We start from the raw sequence: 11044 nt of genomic DNA, 5'->3' as shown, positions 1-11044 counted from the left end.
TGGCTGAGGAGTATGGGAGGTGTAGTCCTGCAGCAGCTGGAGGGCCGCAGGTTGGACACCCTTGGTCTAGAGTATTGTCAGAAGGGTTAATATCAGAGAAGACGGGTCAGCGTGAGCGCGTATATGCCTACTGGTTGAACGTGGAACACGCGTGTATCGCAGTTTGGGCGGTATCCCTGTTTCATTCCTGACAGGATACCTTATTGAGACTGAAGGGGGCCATTTAAAAAAAAAAATGTTTTATTCAGTCTTAACATAAGTCTTAACAGATACGTTCTTAACCCATTATTATTATACCCCCCCCCCGTTGCTTTAGTCTGTTCTGATGCAACATTGAAGCAGCTCTGTATTTGATTGGCGGATGAAAAATAACCTAATTTGCCTTTTCGTGTTTAATTTTAGGGTATTAAACCCGGAGGCTACGCCTCTCCAACCTGCGGCCCTCCAGCTGCTGCAGGACTACATCTCCCATAATGCTAAGGGGCTGGCTGAGGCGTGTGGGAGATGTAGTCCTGCAGCAGCTGGAGGGCCGCAGCTTGGACACCCCTGTTATAAACGTTCCTCTAGCGCAGGAGCGTTGGTTTATAAGCGCACAGGAGATCGTCTGTGGTTAGAAACAAGCTGCAGATTCATAATGAGAGAAAACATTGAGGTCCCTCCACCGAAGAAGCAGTCGGTACTTTTCATCAGCCTGGATGGATTTAAGCCTCGTACCGCAGTCTGGCGAGTCTGATTAGTAAATTGCGACTTCTGGATCGCATGTGTCTGGAAGTAAAATCCAACACGATGTATCGGTCTTTAAGAACTTAACTCTAAGCTGGCCCCGTCATTCTTAATACTAAAAAAATATTCTTTGGAAATTAATATTTGATTTATTATTAGTATTATTTGAGAATCAATAAAGGAGGCTAACGAGGGGTTAATTGGACGGATGATCATCGCTAAGGCTTTCTTAGCAAAGTCATTTTTTATGATTTTGCTGCCATCCTTGGAAGATAAGAACAGATATTTAAAATCTTGAGTGGGGGGATAATTGTCATTTTGGTTTTGAGAATCTTTATCTCCACAAATACATAAATCAAAGGGTGACCAATTTCTGTAAAAAAAAAATAATGATAATTTCCTTTGTTTTGAGGATGAACGAGTGTGAACTCCCACTCCTGGAGTCAGCATATTTACTCATCTGCATCACCTGAAAATTGGTGCATCAGTATGTATGTATATGTGTGTATATATATATATACACACGCACACTACCGTTCAAATGTTTGGGGTCACTTAGAAAAGCAAATTTTGTTGATTAAATAAATCCAGCGCAGATAGGGTTAATGTTATAAATGACTATTGTAGCTTGAAACAGACAATGGAATCTCTTCATAGGCGTACAGAGGCCCTTTATCACTCCCATCACTCATGTGTTCCAATGGCCCTTTATCACTCCCATCACTCCTGTGTGCAAATGGCCCTTTATCACTCCCATCACTCCTGTGTTCCAATGGCCCTTTATCACTCCCATCACTCATGTGTTCCAATGGCCCTTTATCACTCCCATCACTCCTGTGTTCCAATGGCCCTTTATCACTCCCATCACTCCTGTGTGCAAATGGCCCTTTATCACTCCCATCACTCCTGTGTTCCAATGGCCCTTTATCACTCCCATCACTCCTGTGTTCCAATGGCACGTTGTGTTCGCTGATCCAAGTTTACGTTTAGAAGGATAATTGATGGTTATAAAACCTTTTTGTAATTATGTTACAGCCAGAAATGTCCTTGGTTTCCATGAAAACAGCCGAGTGACCCCAAACTTTTGAACAGTAAGTGTATAGATATTTAAAGGGATTTTTTCTTTCTTGGTGTAAAGCCGCGTCGCAGGCACGTTGTACGGAGACATTTCGTTAAGAACGTATCTTTCGCTTTTATTATCGGCATTTATGTTGTAATAAGGTGTGAGGACAAGTGGGAGTCCAAAACTGTTTCCTACCCGTTTTATATATATAGATTTTTAGGTTTTTGGGTTTTCATAATTGGGTAAAACGATATGCATGGGAAATATTTTTTTCTTGGTTTTGGGGTTTTTTCGGCTGATATTTCCGTGCTCCCCGTTGTAGATGTAGCCCTGCCTATTGATGGGAATTCAGCTGCTGGTCAAGAGGACTTAAAAGAGACCCTAAAAAATAACAATCGCCAAAAACAGCTTCATCTGTGCGTTTTATCACCCGATCGGTGGGTTTGAGATGGAAATATCCGCATTTTTTGTATCTGCATCCAAAATCTTCTTATTTAAGTCTGTTTGCAGTTATTTGTTCGGTTTTAGATTAGATTCATTTACCATCAGAACTTTTTTTAGGAACGCAGAGATTGCAATAAAGTATTTCTGCTACAAAGATGTTTGTCCTGTATTATTGGGGGTAATTATTACATTTTGGTAACATTCAAGCTCAAACACCACACTCGGCTGATTCTTTGACAATTCTTACGACAGTCTTTCCTCCGTAGGTTTCTTCCAAAGATGGGGGTTTTCCTATCCTGCGAGCTGGAGAACGACTCTTTTGTGAGTCCAGAGGGTCCATTTGGGTGATTGTGACGGAGTAATTCTATTGTTCACAGCAGGCAGTATGATAAGGAGTCAGGGTGTTTGTCGAGTAGTTTGGACCTGGATAACCGGAACACAGACAGAAATATGTAGCTGTCTAAAAGATTATGTGAAATCTAAAACTAAAATGGTTTGAAATAATGAAACAAGTTCTTTTTAATTATTCCAGTAATTGGTGCAAGTTTCCCTTTAAGAGGATGGTGACCAAAGGCGCATGCATGAGCACGCTGGACAGTTGGCCAAGGGCCCCACATTCTAGGGGCCCCCTTGGAATCACGCTGGTGGCCTACCAGAGAATTCCTGATCGGCTGTCTCACCTGGGGTGGGTCTCGGGACTGGCCATCTTATAATATGTGCAGAGGACGGGGTACACAGCAGCTCAAAGATAGGCTGAGGCTTCGCAGGGTAAGTGAGCTTGCGTGTATGTTAGTGTATGTTGATCTATACCTTAATGCGTCTGATATCCCCAGCTGGACCCATGGAAGGGCCGGTCTTACTTCTAGGCCACTTGCCTGTGCTTGCCTAATGGACTCAAATCAGCCGGCCCTGCCCTCCCTTACATGAACATATATACATATTTCTGTTTATTAAATCCCTCCCCACATCATGTATTTTTGAGAGGATGGATAGGGGCCCTAGCGCTGTATACAGTAATATAACCCCCCAGCGCTGTATACAGTAATATAACCCCCAGTGCTGTATACAGTAATATAACCCCCAGCGCTGTATACAGTAATATAACCCCCCAGCGCTGTATACAGTAATATAACCCCCAGTGCTGTATACAGTAATATACCCCCCCAGTGCTGTATACAGTAACATAACCCCCCAGCGCTGTATACAGTAATATAACCCCCCAGCGCTGTATACAGTAATATAACCCCCAGCGCTGTATACAGTAATATAACCCCCAGCGCTGTATACAGTAATAACCCCCAGCGCTGTATACAGTAATATAACCCCCCAGCGCTGTATACAGTAATATAACCCCCCCCGTGCTGTATACAGTAATATAACCCCCCCCGTGCTGTATACAGTAATATAACCCCCCCCGTGCTGTATACAGTAATATAACCCCCAGTGCTTTATACAGTAATATAACCCCCAGCGCTGTATACAGTAATATAACCCCCAGCGCTGTATACAGTAATACAACCCCCAGCGCTGTATACAGTAATACAACCCCCAGCGCTGTATACAGTAATATAACCCCCAGCGCTGTATACAGTAATATAACCCCCAGCGCTGTATACAGTAATATAACCCCCAGCGCTGTATACAGTAATAACTCCCAGTGTTGTATACAGTAATATAACTCCCAGTGCTGTATACAGTAATATAACCCCCAGCGCTGTATACAGTAATATAACCCCCCAGCGCTGTATACAGTAATATAACCCCCAGCGCTGTATACAGTAATATAACCCCACAGCGCTGTATACAGTAATATAACCCCCTGGCACTGTATACAGTAATATAACCCCCCAGCGCTGTATACAGTAATATAACCCCCAGCGCTGTATACAGTAATATAACCCCCCAGCGCTGTATACAGTAATATAACCCCCCAGCGCTGTATACAGTAATATACCCCCCAGCGCTGTATACAGTAATATAACCCCCAGCGCTGTATACAGTAATATAACCCCCCAGCGCTGTATACAGTAATATAACCCCCCAGTGCTGTATACAGTAATATAACCCCCAGCACTGTATACAGTAATATAACCCCCAGCGCTGTATACAGTAATATAACCCCCAGCACTGTATACAGTAATATAACCCCCAGCACTGTATACAGTAATATAACCCCCAGCACTGTATACAGTAATATAACCCCCAGCGCTGTATACAGTAATATAACCCCCAGCGCTGTATACAGTAATATAACCCCCAGCACTGTATGCAGTAATAACTCCCAGTGTTGTATAGTCTAGTAGATTGGGCAAAACTACAACTGGTTTAAAAAAAAAAAAGGGGGAGTTCCACTTTAAAATAAAAATCCCAAGTCACTGTTGGCTCCTATTACCGTTGGATTACCGTTATTTCCGTTTATTGATAACGGTCGCCTGCCCTCGCGGCTCACAAGTCACGTATAATAATGTCAGATGTTTTATTAAATGCTGGAATTGATCCTGGTCTCATCGCAGATACGGCGGTTTCTCATCAAACGGTAAAGTGCGACTTAAACATTAATCTATGTGTTTGTCAAATATTTGTTGACATCATTTTATACAAAACAAGAGAGATAAATAAAAAAATTATATTATTTCTTTATAAATCTGTTTTTTTTATAATAAAAAAAAAAGACAAAATGTCTGTGGTTTATCTATGCAAAGGAGGAGAAATGTCAAAAACTAGAGGGTCAGAGTCTTAGATGTAACGTAATGAAGTTTTAGATATATGGAACTGCTTCCAAGCAGGGGTGGTAGAGGTATTTAAACATGCAGGGGATAGGCATATGGCTCCTGACAAGACCAACGACTTTCAATCACCCAGAAATTGTTGCCATGTAAAACGTATCTTCTCCTTTATTTGCTGTTCTATCGCTTCGCTGTCAGACGTTAATAACTGAAGTACCGCTGCCCTGCACAGATGGTAATGCGTGAATAATGTGATCCCCCGCAAAATGCTGCTCACAGAAGACCATTTAAGGGTTAAATTCATTTGTTTCTCATCCGTTAGTTTGAGTGGAAAGCAAACAAGCAGTTTTACTATTTGGAAGAAAAATTCACAGCCGCCGATGATGAGATTAAGAATAAACTTTATTATATAATCCATTTTTTTCTATTTAATCGACCTTAACGCAGGTCAAGGAGGGGGCCGCCTCTGGACCCTCAAAGAGTCGTTCTCCAGTACGCGGGAAATATTTAGAACCAATTAGAAATTAGGCAGCTACAGCCTAGTAGCCCAACTGTTTGATTAGAAACCGTACAATCAAACTGTCCATCTTGGCAAAACATAAACACTTAATATCCTTCGCTCATTTATTATTATTATTATTTATTGTTTTATATAGCGCCATCAAATTCCGTAGCGCTGTACAATGAGTAGACAGGACATCATTCATATGGTTTGCTTTTTCTCTCTATCCGTGGTCTGGCTTCTCTTGAGCTTTCACACAGAGGCCTCCGTGGATCCCTACCATCCTATCAGTAGTAAAGTTCTCTCTTGTACATTGAGCAGGTTGTAGGTTATTGATACATTTTACTCCACATCAACCATTTTCAGCCATGCCCAGTTCCAGTTATAAAATCTGTAACGTTTTGTGTAAATGGGTGTGTAAATAAAGTTTAAAAAAAAAAAAAAAATTCTCCATTGTGATGTCATAACAGAAGGTGCACAGATCTCCGCACAGGAGTGAAGCCGTCACTCTGGAGCATCTACAGCAGCAAGAACCATGTAAAAACCGCTGGCCGCCTGACCAAGAGATCTGCGGAGTGTCGGCTCTCCGGCAAAGAGATTCGCAGAGTGTCAGCTCCCGGCCGAGATCCGAAGATTGTAACCTGCAGATCGACGTTTGTGATCGTGTATTTATATTTAATTTTGAATTGAATTTTGCCCCATCTACAAGATAGAATTAACCTCTTAATGCCCAGAGGGAAGGGCAATTCTTCCAGCCATGGTCCCTCATAGGTTTCCTCCAAAGATGGGGTTTTTCCTATCCTGCGGGCTGGAGAATGACTCTCTGTGAGTCCAGAGGTAGCCCCCTCTTCAACCTGCTTTAAGGTTGATTAAAAAGAAAAAATGTTATTATATAATAAAGTTTATTATTAATCTCAGAATTGGTGTCAGTGAATTTTTCAACTCTTTATTTGCTTTTAATTGTCATTTTCCAATGAACGGAGGAGAAACAAATTAATTTAACCTTTCTTATGTAAGCAGCATTTTGTGGGGGTCACATTTTCCACACATTTACAGAGCAGCGATATTTTAGTTATTAACTTCTGAAGTCATAGAGCAGCAAATTGAAGAGAAGATACATTTTATGTGGCAACAATTACTCTGTAACTGACTGGTCGGTCTCATCAGGAGCCATATGCGTATCCCATGCATGCATCAGATTGAAATTACATTTTCGAAATATTGATCCATCGCCTTTTAATCATTGTTTTCTTTTTAAAGCAGTTGTAGTGGAAATAGTAGACAACAATGGCAGCCTCAAGGTCTGCAGATAAAGGGAGTTTACTGGAATACAGCGCTGGGGGTTATATTACTATATACAGCGCTGGGGGTTATATTACTGTATACAGCGCTGGGGGGTTATATTACTGTATACAGTGCTGGGGGGTTATATTACTGTATACAGCACTGGGGGTTATATTACTGTATACAGCGCTGGGGGTTATATTACTGTATACAGTGCTGGGGGGTTATATTACTGTATACAGAGCTGGGGGGTTATATTACTGTATACAGTGCTGGGGGTTATATTACTGTATACAGAGCTGGGGGGTTATATTACTGTATACAGCGCTGGGGGGTTATATTACTGTATACAGCACTGGGGAGGTTGTATTACTGTATACAGTGCTGGGGGGTTATATTACTGTATACAGTGCTGGGGGTTATATTACTGTATACAGAGCTGGGGGGTTATATTACTGTATACAGTGCTGGGGGTTATATTACTGTATACAGAGCTGGGGGGTTATATTACTGTATACAGCGCTGGGGGGTTATATTACTGTATACAGCACTGGGGAGGTTGTATTACTGTATACAGCGCTGGGGGGTGATATTACTGTATACAGTGCTGGGGGGTTATATTACTGTATACAGCGCTGGGGGGTTATATTACTGTATACAGCACTGGGGAGGTTGTATTACTGTATACAGCGCTGGGGGGTGATATTACTGTATACAGTGCTGGGGGTTATATTACTGTATACAGCACTGGGGAGGTTGTATTACTGTATACAGCGCTGGGGGGACGACAGATCAACAGAAGGATAAAATAGGGCCGTTTTCAATAAAATAAAAAAGCTTTCATCTTTGGATTTAGTGCAATAAATGAGGCTAATGAGGTTTATACCCAGCCAGGGCCGGACTGGCGTTGGTGGGACGGTGCTGGCACTTTAAGGCCAGCAGCTCCCTGATGTTCACATAGCAGCAGCACCTGATCTGGTCAGGGGCCGATGGGCCAAGGGACCGATGGTCTCATAGTCTAAATTATTTAACATTAAAAGATAAAAATACAACAGTCCAAAAACATTTTATAACAAGAATAAAAACAAATAACATTTTATAGACATTTCTGGTATGAAGTTTCTGAAGATGAAGATTCTCAGCCCAATTCCTACTAAACAAAATTAAATACTCAAGAAGAATTTAATCTTAAATTACATTCCTGGGTTGGGGGGGGGCCGCTTGCATGCGAGGCCTCCATGGATTCCATCTAGTCGCCGTTTCTCCTGCTGTAAAGACTCAAACCTTAATCAGTCGTTGGTCTCGCCTTAGATTCAGGAGCCGTATGCCGATCCCGCGCATGTTTAATCCCCTCACTGTATTACCCTCTAATGTTCCTCCATAGACTTTCATTAGCAGGCAAGGTTGCCCTGGCGCTTTAAGGTGGCAGCGGCCTGGTGATGTCAGTGCGGCCAACGGCTGGATAAGCGCAGTTCAAAAAGACTATTTTCGAGAATGTATTTTTAATCTGATACTAATAATAAAAAGATGAATTGGTGGCTTCCCCTTTAAATTAACCGGTTCTTGCTGGCGCTGCCAGTGGCGGATCTCACGGGGTCCTTTTCTACCCTCACACTTTGTGACACTTCGCTCGCGATCTCTAAATAATCCTCAGCGACGCGTTCCTCCAGCTTTAAAGCATCAGATTTTTCTGAAAAATAAAAGTCACCCAAAACGGGTTAGAAAAGGGGTTTTGTTTTCTTTATTTTTTTTTGGTCTCCTTTGTGAGGCTGGATCCTGGCGGCAGGAACATTAACGCGCTCAAGGAGAGAGAGAGGACGAGCCGCGAATACTAATCCAGGACTGAAACAGATCCTTTCTCAGCTCTAAAATAGGGCATGGCTCAGCCAAGACGGGTGTTGGGTTTCCCCCCTGTCCACGGGGGCCGTTTTTCTGCGGGGACAGACTGTACCTTCACCTGCTGTCTGAGGAGTTAAATAAAAACTATTTCTTGATCTCACGGGTCGAAGGTCAACCTTTTTTTCCCTCTGTGAAATGGGCGGTCAGAATTATTAACCCTTAGTGCGCCGAGGATTATTTTCTTAATTTTTTTTTTAAGGAGAAACCTCAGGCCGCCTTTATGTCGCGAAATCGGGTCCGATCTGTGGGGAACCTAAATGTGGAGGTTTTTAAGTAATATATACGGTATATTTTGCGGGTTAATAAAATAAATTTTATAGTGATTTACACAACAACCTGGAGTACGTTAGATTGATAAGGGGACTGTCTCCTAACACTCACTCTAATACCGTACACATACACATACTTTCTCCTGCTCCTCCTCTCCATCTCCCAGGCACCGCTTACCACAGGCTGACCTCTGACAGTTAAACGCCATAAGCTGACACACAATCACGCTAACACCATACACTGACATCCACGCACACCCGCTAACAACAAATATTTGTCAGTCGTGTGATGTTTTGGGTGACTTTCTCGGTTCAAGCACCACACTGAGCTGATGCTTTTTGGCAACGCTAATGAAGTCCGTTGCTCCATAGACTTTCATTAGTCAGAGAGTCCAGTTGAGTGACTTAGACTGAGTCATTCTATTGTTCCCCACAGGCAGTATGATAAGGAGTCGGGGGGGTGTTCTCTAGTAGATTGGGGCTCAGATCACATAGCGAAAACTCATACAAATGGCTAATATGCAGCTGCCTCAAAACAATATATATTATGTGGCAAAAACTACAACTTTTTTTTTACCGACGCTAAAAAGGAAGCCACAGAATTCTAGACAGACAGCTCAATTCCTTACCCGGGAACCCACAACTCTCCAAGAGACAACCAGCTTTGTGATATGAAGGAACACTTTGATGGGAAAGTTGGGTGACCCTTCTGGAAGATCCTGGCTTTTCTGTAAGGTCTTCTTCAAGGAGAACTCTAAGCCTGGAGCTCGTAGATGGATAATCCAGGGGCAGAATGTATCTAAACATTACAAGGAATACAAACCGGTTAAACAAACCTCCGATTCCGGACACTCACTCGGTGTCTAGCTATGAACCACTAAACAAATGATCAAAGTGATAGCGATCGGTTCTGGAACCATCAAGAACCTGCGATGGTTCCTATCAAGGACAGCGATGATTCTGTTCTAGATACACCTTCAGCGTCCGCGGCTCCGACCTACTTTCGAATTGCTTGCCTCAGCTTTTGTCACATAGTAACACATTAAACAGACCTTCTATCTCTTCGACACACAAACCCACCTCTGTCTCCCCGCCGCTCGACTGCCAAGATGCCACCGACCAGGGGGATCCGTGGGGACAACAGAGAGGGGACTGAGAGCGTTTCAATTCAGCGCTGGGAACAAAGCACCATATTTTACAATTTTATATTGAAAAAAATAGTGAATTTCTGGAGATCCGTCCGCACTGCTGTTTCCGTTCATAGAAGAACCTTGGAGAAGATCTCAGTATAAAGGACTAAAAACTGTCACGGGGCGTTTTACTTTTATGTTGCTGTTTATCTGATCCGATGTAGGACTCAACTCACCGTTTCCTCCTTAGTCTGTATCCGCCATCAAGGCACCACTGTTTAAATACTAATTGGAGGAGTCTGATAGGGTGGTAGATAAGTGGAACTGCCGCTCAGCAGAAGTGGTAGGGGCTAATACCGTGAGGGCTTTAAAATATTTGTGAGATAAGCTTTATGTTTGTAATGAGCCCCTAGATTTCCGATGGCATCCCTGGCCCCAAACATTCAGGAGAACGTCCTTCATCCAGTTTACCCACCGACAACATACCGCCTGGGCCGAGAGGGTATATGGGTGGGGGATGGCACTATTCAGCCCGGGGTAGTGGGGGCAAGTTGAACCAAGTGACCCAGTAATACAGCAATACAGACAGACGGTGGTCCAAACAAGCCCTGTCCTGTCCTACAAGCGTTCACTAAAAAGGACTGCATAGAAAACACATAAAGGGAGCACAAGAAGGATCCAGGTATGATGTAAAAAAAACTTTTGTAACCCCAGACACCCTAATGACCTTAGGAGTATTTCAACTAACACAATTTAGGTATTGGCCCCAAAACCTTAAATCAGAGCAGCTAATGTATGATTATTTATTATAATTATTTTTAGTACAATGTATTTTTCATTATTAATTATGTATAATTATTAGTATTATTAGTATTATCATCAGTATAGATGATTATTTATTAATATTAATTAGTTATTATTTTTATTATGGATTATTAAGTTTATTATAATGAATTCTTATTATGCATTATTGTGTATAATTATTAGTTGTATTATCAGTATTA

This window comes from Spea bombifrons, chromosome 5, assembly GCF_027358695.1.
Source record: "Spea bombifrons isolate aSpeBom1 chromosome 5, aSpeBom1.2.pri, whole genome shotgun sequence".
NCBI lineage: Eukaryota > Metazoa > Chordata > Amphibia > Anura > Pelobatidae > Spea > Spea bombifrons.
Note: the sequence above shows the minus strand (reverse complement) of the source record.